Raw genomic sequence first — 16,756 nt, 5'->3', positions numbered from 1 at the left:
TATGTCGCAAAGACCTGTATGATAAACGTCGCGGAGTTGTCCCCACTACCGCGGGGTATACCTCGAACGCCGAGGTGCGTAAACATAACTCGGGTATGTTTCCTGAACGATACAGGACGCCGGCGAGACCCGTGTTGTCGACATATATCGAGAACTCGCTGTACGTGGAAAATCGTGCTAGATGTTGCTGGGTTTCAAGGAAAGGGAAAACGCAGGGGTGGGGGGTCCTATTTTATTGTCACGGGATGCAGATCGTGGTCCAAACGATGGAAAAACGGGTGGTGCGTAGGTCCAGGTGGCAGATGTGTGCTGTTTGACAAGGTTTTCCGGCAATCGTCGACGAATCACGCCTAAGGTCGATCAAGGCCGCAATCACGGGCGTATAATAAGAGCGAGCGTCTCCGGTCTGCGCGTCGCGGTATCCTCTCGGCCGAACGACGGGGGCGCGTTCAGTCTGCTTCGAGCCGTAGTTGCGACCAGTTGCACGACGAGCGACAGTGCCATCGGAAATAGCTCCGGTACACAAGCAAAACCCTACTCAACGAAATGTTACCAATGGAATGGCGCGAATCATCCGAACCGAATCCTATGATGGACACGGTGGTGGTAAGTCGGCGAGAAACAATACCGTTTTGACCCTTTACGCGATGTGCACGTTGTTAGCCCAACGCGCGCGAGCTGTTCCGAATCGGAGACGATCGAATGCTGAATGGGCCAAGCTGGAAACCATCCAACGATTCGGTTTATCGAGCATAATTATGCCTCCTTCTGGAATCAAGTGCCTCGAGAACTATTTTGTACGAGGGGTTGCTATTCTTGTATCGCGAGAATATTCTCGGCTGTGATGTTTTTCTCGACCTCACCCTCTGTGGTTCAACGTGTAATGTTGTTTCTCGAAATGGTTGAACAATCTTCTATGTGATTCTCATTTTTGTGTCTCTTCTCTTTGTTCGTCTTTCGTGGTCTCTTTCGTTCTTGAACCTGCGTTCTCATCGATTGATTGTACCTATCAAAGATTTTCAGTTGTCCAGTAAGTTTGTGCGTTCTTTTTTGACACCAGTGTTTGAGCACTGTTTTCGTTTAGTATAACGCGAGAACGTTTTTGGATACTGTCTCCTCTGAACTCACCCTCCGCGGTTCAAGGTGTTCGCAGTCTTTCGTTCGCCAACCTGCGTTCTCATCGTTGAATCGAAGCAATCCGAGTTATTGAGTAAAAGTGTTTTCTTTCTGGAATTAGCAAATTATCGATCGCTATTGTACGTGCTTCGCTATTTTTGTATCGCGAGAGCATTTACGGATGCTGTCTGCCTCGAGTTCAGCCTGTGCGGTTCAAGGTGTTCCCGGTCTTTCATTCCGCAACTTGCATTTTTATGGTTTTTATCTCGCGTGGACGGCGAAAGTGTGTTAGAGCTTGAATATCTCGTTTTTCACATTAGTATTTACTTTTTAAAGATAGATTTGCAACGGTATTTAAAGAATGAGCAGCCACAAAAAGCTGTTAGAAGATGCTTGGTGCATCTTAATGTGTCGTGGTGCATTTAGTAAATTATTCGCAAGGTATAGATAAGTTGATAAGAGATGCACGTGTGGTACAATGCAACTGGCATATGATGTATTTGTGCCAATATGGGTACGGACCAATTGAATACGTTTAAATGAAATTGAACGTCTGCTTCGACGTAGAACTGAATACGGATTTATTAATCCCGTTGAATCGTGGTTATGTTTGAACTACTTTCGCAGCGTTTAACAGTGAAATTGATCGAACGTTTTCGTGGCGTATGAGCTTCAATGTTTTGTGGGTGCGTAGTGTTTCACAAAAAACTTCTGTGGTAATAATAAATGAGGAAGTATTTCCCCATTTTTCTCTCGAACAAAATCAACATATGGATGACATGAATTGTTGCTGCGTGTAATGCTCGAACTTAATTAGTCAACAGAGGCCGTGAGATGACAATTTTCATATTTTTTGTTTTACCGATTTGTTTTAAAAATGCTTCCTTAAAAGTTATGAGATAATATTGATTAAAAAATCTGTATTCACGAGGTAATACACACTAATGACATTTTGCGCAAGATACAAAATCAATGTTTATGGAGTGAACCAATTAAAAGGTTAGGGCTATCAGATGCAAGAAAGTGAAGAGTTTTCACAAGTGATAAATGTTAGTCGTATTAGTTATGTGTGTCTTGTAGTATATAAATAACTCCAGATTTCTTTGGTAAATATTTACACCTCCAGTATTCAGGATTTTTTAGTATGCTGTAAAGGTCATCATAGTGAGTAGTGTTGTGAAGGTTTTGGTTGGTGATCCTTGTTTATTAAAACCTCATTGATAAGGGAAAGTGGTAAAGCTCCATCTTAACGATTGCAATGTTTTTAGGGGTATGTTGTCAAGAACGTTATTCTAAACAATTGTTTCCTACACATGTACATACATATAATGTAACCTCACTCGACCTTAGTTTCTAAAATATTTGCAAAAACATAGTTGGGTGTGCCTACGAGATTTGGCTTTATGCTACAAAATTCTTATCATGAAATTAAGTCAGATTTGAAATCTAGCACAACCCTAACTCAACAATTCATGTTATCGAGAATTATTAATCCTGGGTTTCAAATATTTTGATTTTTACTTGTCTGCATTTATTTTCAAAAAGACATTTGATTTAGATGAGGCATTAGATGCAAAGTTTTTTGTATTGTTATATAATTTTAATAATCATCGAGATGGAAGGTGGCTCCCATTTCATAAACATTTATCGTATCTTCAAATCGAAATGAATTAAAATAATCCATGAACCTTGACACGTTTACAATCCTTCGTCCCACATATATGGGTCATGAAGATTTCAGATGTAAATTCCATAAATTATATATAATCGAATGCAATAAGCTATATGAACAATATTAACGAAAAGCCTGATTGAAGTTTGGAGAATAACACAGTAATTTACGCAAGAGATGGCCGGTTGTCATCGGCTCTGAAAAAGCCCTTGTCAGCTTCCATGTTTCAGCTTGGACAATTGGACAGTGAATGTGTTGACACGTTGACTGCCACGCGGTTATATGCGAAGTGTTATACTAAACTAAATTTTGCTAGGGTGCGTAGCATGCAGAAGAATTAAATTAGTAATCACCATGATCCATTTGAACTTTTTATTTCCGATTTCAATAACTAAACTACTTTGGTATTGTGGGATATTTTTACAGTATTTTATTAGATATCTCGAAAATAATAATAAATAATACCGCTTTTCACCAATCGTGGTATCCTGGCTATTAATTTTTTCACTACTTCACTTCTCCCTGCTTCATAACTTCATTCCAAAAGTTTATATTTACATTAGTCCCGAGAAGACAGCAGACTTTCAATCAGTTAAAAGATTTGTGTAATGAAATTGTACAATTTAGAATAAATTCCAACAAGGTTTAACACCAAGCATCGTGTAACAATAAACAAAATAAATTATACGTCACAAGCTTCATAGAAATGGTAAATGAAGTTATATTTTTGAGCGAGGGTGTAAACTGTTTGTATATATTAATAACCTTACGAGGGCGTATGTTTACGCCTTTAACGGTCGAAGGGTTCGCGAAAGATGAAGTCACAATTTATAGAAAAGTGTAAGAATAGACAAGAAGGATGAACAAAGAACACGCTGGTCGGGACATGTGTTAACGTTCAGCGGCGAATCGATGGCAGTTATCGCGGCGAGTACTGTTTTTGCGGGGATGTTATTGACATGCGAACCGAAATAGAAGGGGTTAAATATTTCACGCGGTCCCGTCGAGCAGCCCCCGGGGTGCTCTCGAGTTCTCCGTCTCGAGCCAGACCGCCCCTCTTCGATGTCCCGCGAGAAAGGGTTGAAAGGCGGTTCTGAAGCCGATCGAAGTATAAAAAGAAACTGAAACGCGCGGCAGTGTAATTATGCGTCGCATGCGCGATGACCTGTTCCTATTTTTTCTCGCCTTTTTTTTTTTTTAAAGACGTTTGTAAACAAAGGCGCTGCTTGGACGTTGACCCTGTTCTTAAAGCGTTTGCGAGAGAGCCTTGCCCCAATTGTGTTAATTTCCGTTGACCGAGCTCTCGCGACGTAGCTGAAAGCAGAAGTAGTGACCCAAAAATGGGGGATTTTTTCGCCATTTTTGGGCCCCTCGAATTAACTATAACTTTTCTCGAATGATAGTTCATGTCAAGACAATGACCCGCTGCGAATTTTTAAGTCGAGTTGACAATCTGATTGCGAGCTATTACAGGTTATGCTGACTTAAAAAACTGTTTTCTGGTTTCTCAAATTTTTAATAACGAACTTAAATACGGACTTTCAAAATTCATAAAGACCGACATTTTTATTCTTGTGAAACACTGATTATAAATATTCTTAACGTACGCAAACAGCATAGAACTTTTATCGAAAACATTTTCTTACATTGTTCATGTCTTTCTACATGTTCAAGGTTCGCAATATAGTCTCATCGTGATAACTAGATTGTGGATTTTTCGGGAAATTTTCGGGAACCCGACCCAACCCGACTCGACCCGACCACCGTGTTCCCGATATTTTCGGGTTCTCGCAGATCCCTGATAATATCCCGAGCAACAGAGGCAATTAGGCGACCGGTAACGCTGAGATTTTGCGAGTGCGATGCAGCGCTCGTCGGAAAAACGGAAACTCGTGAGCGGTCGTCGGCGAATTCAAAAAATCGACGTCGATTCAATTTATGCACCGAGAGTACGCGATCCGTGATCAAGGGCGGAACGTTTTTGCATCTCACCGGCGCGGCTGGATTAAACGGGCGGAAATGCTCGCGACGAGTAGGGTAATTACATTTAATTGACCGATACACGGTAAACACTCGCGCGGATAAAGTAAATGGGATTCCACGCAGCTCGCGAAATATTTTACAATGTGTGTATGGAACAACGCAAAAGCTTTCACTATTGATCTTCGAAGGAAATGCTTGCAAGGGACCCATTTACTGTGGGCGTACCAATTACTGTACCTATATTAATTATTTTTAAAGCATAATGAATATTAAAAAAACAGATACTAAATTGTTTTCATTAAAATCTTTTTAAATATTCATTACGCTTTAAAAATAAGTATAATTAATATAGGTACAGTAATTGGTACCCCCGCAGTAATTGGGTCCCTTACCCTACCGCAGAAGATCAAGTTCAACGAATTATTTGGGCATGCATTAAACAAGAAAAACAGTACTGTGTATACAGTGCGGTTCCAAAATCATGGTACAAAGCGACCGGACAGCGGTTCTGCATGCAGAAACAAGTCGAAAAAGAGGACATATTTTTATTTGACTTATTTTCTTCTTATTTGATTTCCGAATCGAGTTGGAAAATTCTGCGAATACGCCCGCTAGTAGACAAGCTGATGCGTCTGTGCATGACCGACCTGTTCTACTTGCAGCAAATACTACGCTCACACCAAACCCATTTTTCTCGAAAACAAGTCGCCGAACCAAAAAATGTTACTCCTTCTTTTCGACTTGTTTTTGCACGTATACCTGGTCACTGGTACCATTATTTCGGAAACACCCTGTTTTTTGAAGACAAATGATACAAAACGGCGGCTCCCATTCATATAATGCTATTTAAAGTTGAAAATTTAATCGAGGTCTATTTCAAAAGAAATTTCAATTGATTCTATTCGTTAAGGACTCGCAATATGTTTTTTAAGAAGTCCGCGGAACGTGATACTATTTCAAATTATAAAATATAATTCTATTATCGATCAGAGCAAAATTTGACGGTTCCTCCATTACAAAAAGAAAAAGCTAGTAGTATTCCTTTAAACATCCAATATTTACTACCTAGTACCAGTAAAGGATTATGCATAAGACATTTGGTATCTACTTCCACTGATATTCAGTATGCATTCACTTATTTTCGTGCATGCGACCCATTCGATTTGCGGCGCTGTGTTTGCGTTGCTTCTGGCGAGAGAGGTTTCCGAATTTGATCGGTCGTTATTATCGGTCTTATCAAACGATAATGTGGCTGAAATCCCGAGTCGCATCAAAGTTTGCGCAATCTCGACTCCGGAAAGCTCTTAGTTTTTCGCGAGCGCGATCCCCTATTAGTTCAGAGAGTTGCTACGAATTTATGATCTGAAACACGCAAAAATATTTATGATCTCGAACACGCGTGCCCGCGGCCCGCTAATTATGTTCGACCGAGCATACTAGGCCGGCTTGCCACCTGCTATTTTATCACTCTAATTATTAGCGCGACGAAATATCCCAGCCAATTAGTAAGCAATGCCGGCACTTAGGATTACGAACTGAGAAACGTTTTCTTCGTATGTACGCTCGACCGACCTCGCCCCTTTTCAATCTTTTTCGAAATAACTGAGGGTTTTCGGTGCTGGAAAATAAATTTCCGAGAGGCGATTAACGGCGCTCGCTGCCGGCTTTTGTCTCCTCGCCGGACTGTGAGTGGTCTCGAATTTTTTATTTTGGAATTATCGGAATTATATAGGTGCTCTTGCGAGAAGCCATTGTATAGAATTATTCACAGTAGAATATATCTACGTATAATGAGGTCCGAACGAGGAAAATGTTTTAAAAGTTATTGCAATTATAAATTTATTGACAATTCACGCGTTGAATCCACAATGTAATCTAAGTTTGTTTAAACTGTGTTCGCATAACCCTCCGGTTTATACGGTTAAATTTTTTAGTGAAAAAATCACTTCGTAGCACACGAAGGCTCATTATTTTTTCTATTCAATGCATCGACAGTCTCGCGCCAGAAAATATCTCAGATAATAAATATCAGAAAATAAATAAATAAAGATGAGGCGACCCGTGCCGGATTATCACGCATGCCGAATTATTCGATGCCGGATTATTGGAATTCTACTGTACGTTGACATATCTTTATTAACGTTCCGACATCTTTATTAACGCGTTCCGTGTCGAGCTGTTTTCGAGATCTTTTTGTCTACAGCTACTTAGAACTTTGTGTATTACTATTTTCCTCCCAAAGTTATTTAAATAGACACTGCGCACTTCTGAAAGCATTTTTTCCGAATCTCTAAAAGCCGACAGGCACGCGGACACTGGAATTGTATTTAACAATTCCATGGATTTGTCAATAATTTCCTCCCACGTAGCGAAACGACGACCCTTCAACGTCCTTCAATGTCCTTCAACGTTTCAAGCAGGGAAAAAGTACAGAGTCCGTTCAAATCTGAAAATTCTTAAAAATATTTTCAAAAACTGTTCGAAACAATCTCAATATTTCAATCCACCGAGGATGCGAAACACCGTTCCTGCATGCAAGCGATATTTCAACTACGCAAAGAGCTCAGCCATTTTGCGGGGCCGTTTATACACGGTACGGTATTATTTGTTATTATTTGTTGCCATGTCAGTCACATACGACTGACAAGAATTTTTGACTAGGTTTAAACATTCGTTTTTATTGTGACATAATCCAGATAAACCGAATTTTATTAAGATCTTTAGAATTCAAAAGGGTTGAAACAGCATCGCTTATAATACATTTAAAATTTCTAGTTTCACTTTCGTTAATTCAATTACTCCGATTCTGTAAGAATCTCTGTTAATCAACAAAATTCGTGTACACGTCAGACGTCCACGCGCGATGTTCCCGAACTGTTCGAACACACTTTGCACATCCGAATGGAAAGGGTTGTCTTTTGTTAGCTTCACGCCTCCGAGCGCGTCGCGTCGGCCAACACGCGGAACGTTTTAACTACCGCGGCGACTGCGTTTCCGGCGACGGTTTTATAGCATCTGTTTGCATCTGGTCGGCTGGACAAAATAAGTGCTCCAAGGTCTATTTCTGTTTGTGCGATATCGATCGTGGAACACGAAGAGTCGCGCAGTGTCAGTCACGTATCGCATTTATAGGCGGCGAACGCGATCACGAACCGATGCACCCCCGTTCTAGAAATTGTCTCATTTCGTCGGGCAACATTGGTAAATTCCAGAAGCGGGCACGTTGGCTCATCAAACCGGATGAGCTTACAAGTAGCACTGTCAACGGGCATTCATTTTACGTGCAGGAACTAAATCATCGATCTACGAGCCGCGAGATATGTACCCCGGCAAAAGCATAGCACTTGAGTCGCTACCATTTTGGTTCTCGGTGATATACACGCTCAGTTTCCCAAATGCGAGAAATCATATATATATAGGGTGTTCCAGTATTGATAGTGCGAATGTGGAGCGCGTGATTTTGCTTGAGAAAATTAGTCAAGAATAGGGAATAGATTTTTTCCTTTGACAATTTATTTCGGAGAAAATCGACTTTGGAAATCCGTGAAGTTCGCGTGCCTAGAGTTTTGAGGAAGTAGAACCGGTAGGTCGTGCACAGACGCGTCAGACGATTTCTATTCAACAGCACGCGCGTTCGCCGAAATTTCAAACTCGATTTTCTCGAAAACGAGGCGTCGAATAACAAAAAATTTATTTCATATTCCACTTATCTTCTCGTGTAGAAACACTCCGCTGTACCATCAATATTGGAACATCCTGTATAAACTTTATTTTTCAGAGATAAATTCTTCCCGATTTCGAAGTAAAACATCTTTGAGAAATGTTTACAAAAAAATATTCATCGTTATTATTAGACTGCGGATCTTTGTGTAATTTGAGAACTTTCCAAGTCAATTTGCAGGGAACAGAACTCTCTGTTTTGATAATTTCTAATAGAATTAAATATAGAGTAAATTTAATCTCGTATTTGTTGTTAGTGCCCGAAATAATTTGAAAAGTGTGTCAGTTTCTCCTTGGATTTCGTGTTCCGTCGCTTGCGTCGTCTGACCATTGCGCGGTTATTCTACTTGCGCACGCCTGTTCGTAAGGTAAATGTGTTTCAACATCGTGACGCTGCATTGCACTAAATCATGTGCATTCGATGCTGTCAAGTGACACTGTAAGTAGAAAAATCGAGGATGGTTTCGACACTGAAATAGTGCTCTGCCCCATCGGATAAATTCTAAAAAAAATTAAGTACCGTACTGTAATCCTAGTCTAAATAAATAAAAATAATACGTTAAATAAAGTTGTAATTAAATTCACAAGAGTTACATGCTGATTGCCAATGCAGTTAAATTCGGCTGTAAGTAGAAAAATCATGGATAGGCATGACATTAAAACAGTATTGCGTCTCATCGGATAAACTTGAACAAAAAGCGAATACCAGACCGTAATTCTGTTCTAAATGAATATTAGCTATATACATTAAGTAAAATAGAAATAAAATTCCCAAGAATTAACTGTCAAGTGCCACTGTAAGTAGAAGTGTCAAGCACTATTCAGACAACTAGAACACTGTCTAAAATGATCACGTGAGCTTAAACAACTCTTTCTTTCGCCTAAGAGCAGACTTTATTTTTCCTTAAAATTATTCAAATTATATTTCCGTGAAATATTCCAATTTTCATTTATAGAATGAGCAACACTCGTGCGCGTTACGTTCATGGATCGAATGGTTCCATGCGTGACCTCGTGCTAGTTCAGAATCTCCGACTTTTTCGAGTGACAATTTTCTATCACGAACGAACCAATGTAACTCCGTTATCGGATATTTATTAAGCGTGATTGCGATTCGCAGGCATGCAGGCTACAAGAAAATCAAATTAATTATCTGACATTCCACGTCAAAGGGAAAATTCTTTTGCCACAATTAAACTTTGCATATGTATACATGCGTATGGCTCGTTTCTTGGGTAACCAGTATTTGGCAGATATTCGTTGCGAGTTGGAAATATACAGTCTGTGGTCCGGTTCGCATCATTATCTGTCCGTCAAGGTCCAGTTTGGAGAAGGAAAAAAATTAATTCTTGGAATTTTTTCGCGAAAATTCGAACACTATTAAGAAATTTACATTTGAAACTGTTTTTTATCCAAAAGTATTTACTTATTATTTTGGTCCATCTACTCAAGGACCTGTCATAAAGAAGTTAACAATTCGGTAATATTTGTCTAATTACCATTTTTCTTCCATCCACTAAAATTGAGCGATGTTTTAAATGAAAAATCGCAGCTTCATATTAAAACATGCGTCAGTATGGCTTGAATAAAAAGTCCTGAAAAGTCCTTTAACGAAGCTCTAGAGAATACAGTATGTTGCACGCGTTTCAAGCTGAACCAACCACAAACTGAACCAGCCCCAATTTTGAAATTACTTAAATTACTAATTACTTCTTTCTGGCCTCCCAACTGAGCATAATCCCTCGAGTCAGTGTTTACGGAAAGATACCCAGTGAAGTTTTGCCGGTATGGAGAACGATAACACTAGAAACAAACGACCGAATGTCTTTTTCACCACTCAGAGTCCCAACCCTCTTGATACAGCGTCCCAAAAACATTCAGTATCGTCCCTCGTGCGCTATTGTATTCTCCCCTCGCTGCTTTTACGACCGCCCTTTTTTTATCGAGTGTCTGAAATCCTCTGTACATCGTTGGAGAGCTATACAGGGTATCCCAGATATCTCAATACAATCGTCACACGGATAATTTCCCCTAAAAAGATAAATCGAAATTGTGCAACAAATTTTATTCACACAAGACATCGAGTCATCAAGAAAATTTCTCTTTCCTGAAAATTTACATTTTCACAGAGTTCCGAGCCTAACTTTCTTTGTTATTGATCTCAGCACGTCAAAAATAAAACGAAAATCAGATACAATTTGATTTTCTTTGTTATTGGTTTCAGCAAGTCAAAAATGAAACGAAAATCAGATACAATTTGATTTTCTTCGCTACTGGTTTCAGCAAGTCAAAAATGAAACAAAAATCAGATACAATTTGATTTTCTTTGCTACTGGTTTCAGCAAGTCACAAATGAAACAAACGAAATTAAAATGCACAGTCTAGTGAACAGTATAAATAAAAAAAACTTCGACAGTGCGGTGTGGATAAACTCAAGCGACCGTCAATATGTATAATTTTATTCCGATATAAGGCGACGCTTTTTATTCCGAAATAAGAAAATCGCTATCCCCTCTCCATCTTCTTCATCCGAAATACGACGAAAGGCGGTCCCGAGCCGTCGCCTTATATCGAAAGAAAACTGTAGTGAAACAGTGGTGCGGGTCAGAAATGACTCCGGCATAGGTCTATAATTCGCAGGAGTCCGAGGGTTAAATATACAAGCTATTCTGATAGAGATTAACGTGAAATGGACAGAAATTGTCAGTTACATGCTGTGGACATGCCAAATTGATTTTTAAATTGCCTTATCTTGGGGTCGAACGATCGCATGATAAAACAGTAGCCTAAGTTGTAGACGAACTTTTTCGTGAAAGACCTTAGCACGGTTATTAGAACGCTCTGTATATAGTGTTCCTCGAAATATAGATAAATCGAATTGATTGCAATGAAATTGCTGGTGAAGACAAAGTTAAAATTGCCAAATTCTGATTTATAAGCGCAGAGTCTTTCTTGCAGACGTATTTGAAAAGTAGATTGGTTAGGAAAAACGTTGGCGAATATCTGCTTCAATTTTTCTGCGGTCTTAATATTGCTAAAGGGGCATTGCCATGCTATTAGCAACGGCTCGGAAACATTTCTTCGTTCGAACGAAACTTCGTAAATTACAAGCATGCACGGCAGGGGAACTAATTGAAAACGTATCTTCTAATCCCGGCGAAATCAATGGGGATCTTCAGTATTCACCGCAAGAAGGCGAACGTGACATTCATTCCGGTGCGCGAGCTTGCACTGCGAGATCCGTAACGTAATTGTTTTCAAATAAGGGGGAAACGATCAGGTTTCCATTTCAATAGTTGCGATATAACCAAACGTCTCTCTGTTGTTTGTTGTATAGAAAAAAATCGTGTTTCTGTCGGCAGTTTCTTGGAAAATCATAAATCGTTACTGGAAAGATTCACGGGATTCAATGTTATTTCTCTGAACGTATGATCAAAATTAAAGTAATGCAAAATAGTCACTGTTAATGCTTCGTAGATTTAGTATTACAGAAAATTAAATATGTAATTTCTAGGACTCATTATAATGCCTTGACTGTAGATGTTTATACACAAATTTTATTTCTTGTGGATAAAGGTTAACGTTGGACTTGAAAATTGTTTTTTACGAAATCACTGTACAAGAAGAACTCTTTATACATACCATTGACTTCTGATAAGACATTGAAATGAATAAAACAAGTAGGGTAAGGGACCCAATTACTGTGGTAAAGTGTATAGTCTTAGGTCTTGGTTGTTGTTCTTATAGAAAATTGTGGAACGCTAAATTTTTGCGGACACATAATCGGTTTTACGCGGCGGTTCATCACGATGATCCACAACGTCGCGTTATCTGCTGCGACCAGCAATCCACGTTTCTATCGTTAGCAACACGTTCCCGAAATTCCAAGCGCCGCCGAGGTGCATTATTATGCAAACTTCGTGCGACTAGGAGATAGGTACAAGTTTCGGGTGATGCTATTATATTGCACGTTTAGCCGGGCGCGATATTAACATGATCGAATCTGTCAACATGTTACAGGAGCCCTATCTTTTACAATACCTTTCGGTCTCGATTGTACTGTGCCCCGCAGGAAAATTGAATGCGAATTGCTGTGTGACACGCGACAAACACTGTTCATCGAATGTAGAATGCGATCAATTTGTACGTATACACGATATCGTAACATAATAAATTTTGCGGTTCCGAACGCGGACACAGCTTGTTACGGATTAATTAATAAAAACTGAAATACGATGATACTCGCGAATACGTGTGAAAGTTTGTCCACGTGACAGGCGAGAGCGTGTGAACAAGCAGTGTCGTTGTAAAACGTGTAACCTGATTTGAATCAGTGTAAAAAAGGTTCAAACACGCGTAACGCGAGAGCGCTTTTGTCTCCAAGACAATGGCCGTACATTCGTTATAATCAATCATAATAACCGTATAAATATCGTACGTCGAGCACGAGCAATTCGATTGTTGCGAATTTCGATTGCTTTTGCAAATATGCAGTGTTCACCAAACAGGAAGACAAACCGAATAAATATTAATGTTAATACACGGCCGTCGGAGGCTTTGTCGTTTTGTCACAATTGAATAAGTAACGTCAGAGCTCCGCGTAGTTTCGTATGGAGGTACTGGGTTACTATAACCGCCAGTTGTAATCTGTTTCTGTGCTCGCAGGAATACTTGGGAAAACATTAAATAATTAAATTATATATATATATAATACTTGGGAAAAATAAAGAAATTGGCCTAAGAAGGACCTCGCCAATACCTGGACAATACCGATATTTCCATAAGAATATTCAGCGCGTATTAAGCGATGTGTTCCGCACAATGGTTGCTACGGACAAAGGAACGCAGGATTATTTTGTAAATCGTTAAAACAAAAGTCGAGCGCATAGGTGCATGGATCGTGTTGCGCAGATTAGCAGCTCGTGTTTCGAGAATGAACTCTCAGAATAGTCCCGGGGCACGTGCTTACCATTTTGTTTTGCAACCCTTTGACCGAATGTAAATCGCATCGCTTTTCGACTGCACGGATGATTCTTTGTTTCATTGCGCGCGCGCGCTCGAACGAGAATGCGAAAAATGGAAATCGCAAGATAGGAGCGTAGGAGATATTTCATTCTCGCGTTCGCGCTTTGTTTTCGAACTGTACACGTGGATGACGCTCGTATAAATTTCGCCGGATCTCGCAATTTATCTTAATGAGGTCGACGTAAAGTGATTCTAATAGAGAAAGGATCTCGACTGTGTCCGAGGGACACGTTTAGGGGAATCCCGCTCGTAAAAACACTTGGAATGATGGGAACCATTATTTTCGGGTCGACTGGACCTCAAAGTTACCAGGTATTGCTTCATCCGATTCTTTGATCATTATCGAAATCAATTATTTGAAAAATAATCGCTAACTCTGTTTTCCTCAGGTGGGGTTTGTTAAATGTTACCTGATATAGTGCAAGCTATAATGAAATGTAATACAAAACGAAATATATTTGAGGAAATACAGTACAATTGCTCATTCATTTTTGCCATAAACTCATAAACTAATAATGTGTTAAACAGCCAAATAATGTCTTTTAAATCCCCAGTATCATGTGCATACAAAATGCTTCAGTGACAATAACTTGCAACCGTGCATGTTTTCAAAAGTTTTGATACCAAACTCTGCGAGATATTGAATATCACGTCTAGTACAATTGAGATAACCCAATAAAACGTAAAACACGGCGAAACGTGAAATCCAATATTATTTTGCTGTTCGGTGCTGCAGCAAACAAAGGTAATCCATACTGCATATACAAATTGTAATGTACTCGTGTAAGCTGAAGCAAATTTCCGTTACGGTTTCAAATGCCCAAGAAAAGAAAAATCGTTGCCATAGGGAACAAATATTGATCAAGAGAATATTTCATTGTCTGTAATCCACCACGGTTTGCAAATGTGTAACTAAAACCTGCTATTGAAAGTTTCTCTAATTTCGAGACCCAGTAAAACGTTGCTACCAGAATTATAAAATATAAAATTGGACGACTGCTCGTTATGAATAGAAACAGTAGAAAAGTTTTAAAAAGCGAACAATCCCCACATATCGTTTACAACTTGATAAAACTACAAAACTGAGAAATAAATTCCCACTTAATCCCAGTTTCTTGCAAAACAGAATTTTCTTACAAAACAAAATGATGAATATTTTCAGAATCCAATACATCTTCACGATGATATCTAGCTCTCGATATGAGGCAAATGAATGCAGTTTGCGTTGGATGAACATCTCCGGCCATCTTGGAGATTAAAACTGATGGTGTAAAATTTTGTGCAGGTGCTTTGGCTTTCGTCATTAGTGGTCTCCCATTCGCACGGAGAATGGCATTTGAACGTTTAGCGGATGAAGCGCTTAGAGCTTTGATCGATTTCCTCTGCCCCTTAGATCGCATTACCATCTCCATAACTACCGCGGATTTCACGAATATCCTCTTTTGTCCAAGTAAATGTCCAGTAGCGCAACAGCTGCGTGGTATCGTCCTTTGATGCACACTAATAATCGGAATTATAAGACAGTCTGAAAATAATAGGAATAAGCACTTAGTCGCAAATCACATTTTCATAAATTAAATGCGTAGTGCGAGAAACTTTTAATCCAAAAGTATAATACTTGGACAAAATTATAAGGCATTATGAAACACATTTACCTTGTTAGAGGACGTACGCAAGTAGAAGAATCGAGCAATGGTCAGACGAGGGAGCACTTAATTCTCAGAGCGCTTGTTGGTGTCTTTTGATACAGTTTCTCATATTGAGCCTTTAGCCCAGCTAACAAACAATGTATATTAAGAAATTTTTAATCCAAGAATATAATAGTTCTACTTAGGCAACATTATAAGGCATTATGAAATACATTTACCTTGTTAGAGGACGTACGCAAGTAGAAGAATCGAGCAATGGTCAGACGGGAGAGCACTTAATTCTCAGAGCGCTTGGTGTCTTTTCATACAGTTTCTCATATTGAGCCTTTAGCCCAGCTAACAAATAATGTATATTTAATGAAACAAAATCTGAGTAAGTTAAGAATTATGAAAGGGATAGAAAATAATAGTTCACCAAGAGCCTGATGCAGAGTCGAGGAACCTCTACAGTGAGCTTGGAGATCCAGCTTGGAGGGTAATCCCGTTGTTTTAGAGATTGAGAGGAGTCGTTGCGCAGAGTAGGTAGCCAAGGGACCACACTATTTCGTGAAATTGGCCTCAATTTCGTCCCGTTAAATTCGCCACGCCCTCGGCGAGCCGCCACGGACGGAAACAAATGGATCTCGGAGAAAATGATAGAAGGAACCATCGTCAAATCGTCTGGCAGGGGAAACGAAAGAAAGGAGTGGGTAGGGACAACCCTTGTGTCGAACGCAACGTCGGTTAATCGAATCTTCCCCGTGAAAACTGTGACGGAGGAAAAAGATTGGTCACCGCTTCGGTCGAGCAACAAAGTGGCGAAAAAACGTGACTGACGCGTGGGCGGTCGTTGGTTTAGGATAGCAGTTAAACCGTAGCAGGAGAGTTTGGCAACGAACTATATACGGGTCTCCGGGTCCACTCGATCGATTAGGGTAACCGCTGGTCGAAAGAACCCACCCCTGCCTCGCAGGAATCGAACGATTGGTCCTTAACGATTTTCGTTCGCGGCCGTTCGGCACGAATACGTCGTTTTTACCGGTGAAAGAAATAGAATTCCTGCACCGCAACGCACCGGTCCGATTGATTTTTATTTCTCGTAAAACCGAACGGACCTCGACCATAACCCGCCGACCGCAACCTATCGATCGTTGCGCAATCATTATCTTCGTTAGATTAAATTTTCCAGTATATTCCCGCACGCTGTATTCCGCTCGGACATGGCCGGTGAATTGATTCCTCTCGCAACAACCGATGGCGTAATGAACTAGAGAGTGACCGTTGTCCGTGAATATTAATTCATTCAACGCGGAGCGTGTGCAGCGATCGTGATGTACATTCATAGAAGCAGCGGACGGTTACAATTCGTAACAACTAAATTCGCGAAACTCTGCACGGTAAACTCTCCGTAAGGGCTCGACAAAATTTATTCTCTTAGAATACAATGCTGCCTCTGAAAGAATAGAGGATTCTTTCAACACAATTATTATACATTAATCCATATTTTCCGTCACCGTTTAAAACAAATTTCCAAAAAATTCAAATTATTCACGTCTCACATACAAATATTCGAGAAAATGGATTAACATTTATTTGCAAAAATTAAGATAAA

At 39.8% G+C, this 16,756-nt stretch overlaps 1 protein-coding gene across 2 annotated transcripts in view; it reads left to right on the top strand.

Moving 5' to 3' along the window:
• The first annotated feature begins 468 nt into the window (after window positions 1-468).
• Window positions 469-16,756, top strand: part of LOC143352892 (uncharacterized) — a 42,170-nt gene continuing 25,882 nt past the window's right edge. For both annotated transcript variants that reach the window (XR_013082012.1, XM_076785912.1), the window contains exon 1: window positions 469-606. The gene's annotated coding sequence lies outside the window, so the exon portion shown is untranslated. The remainder of the gene's footprint in view (window positions 607-16,756) is intronic.

The sequence above is a fragment of the Halictus rubicundus genome, chromosome 3 (genome assembly GCF_050948215.1).
Source record: "Halictus rubicundus isolate RS-2024b chromosome 3, iyHalRubi1_principal, whole genome shotgun sequence".
Taxonomy (NCBI): Eukaryota; Metazoa; Arthropoda; class Insecta; order Hymenoptera; family Halictidae; genus Halictus; species Halictus rubicundus.
The sequence above is the reverse complement of the archived record's forward strand: the minus strand, read 5'-3'. Positions and strand labels throughout refer to the sequence as shown.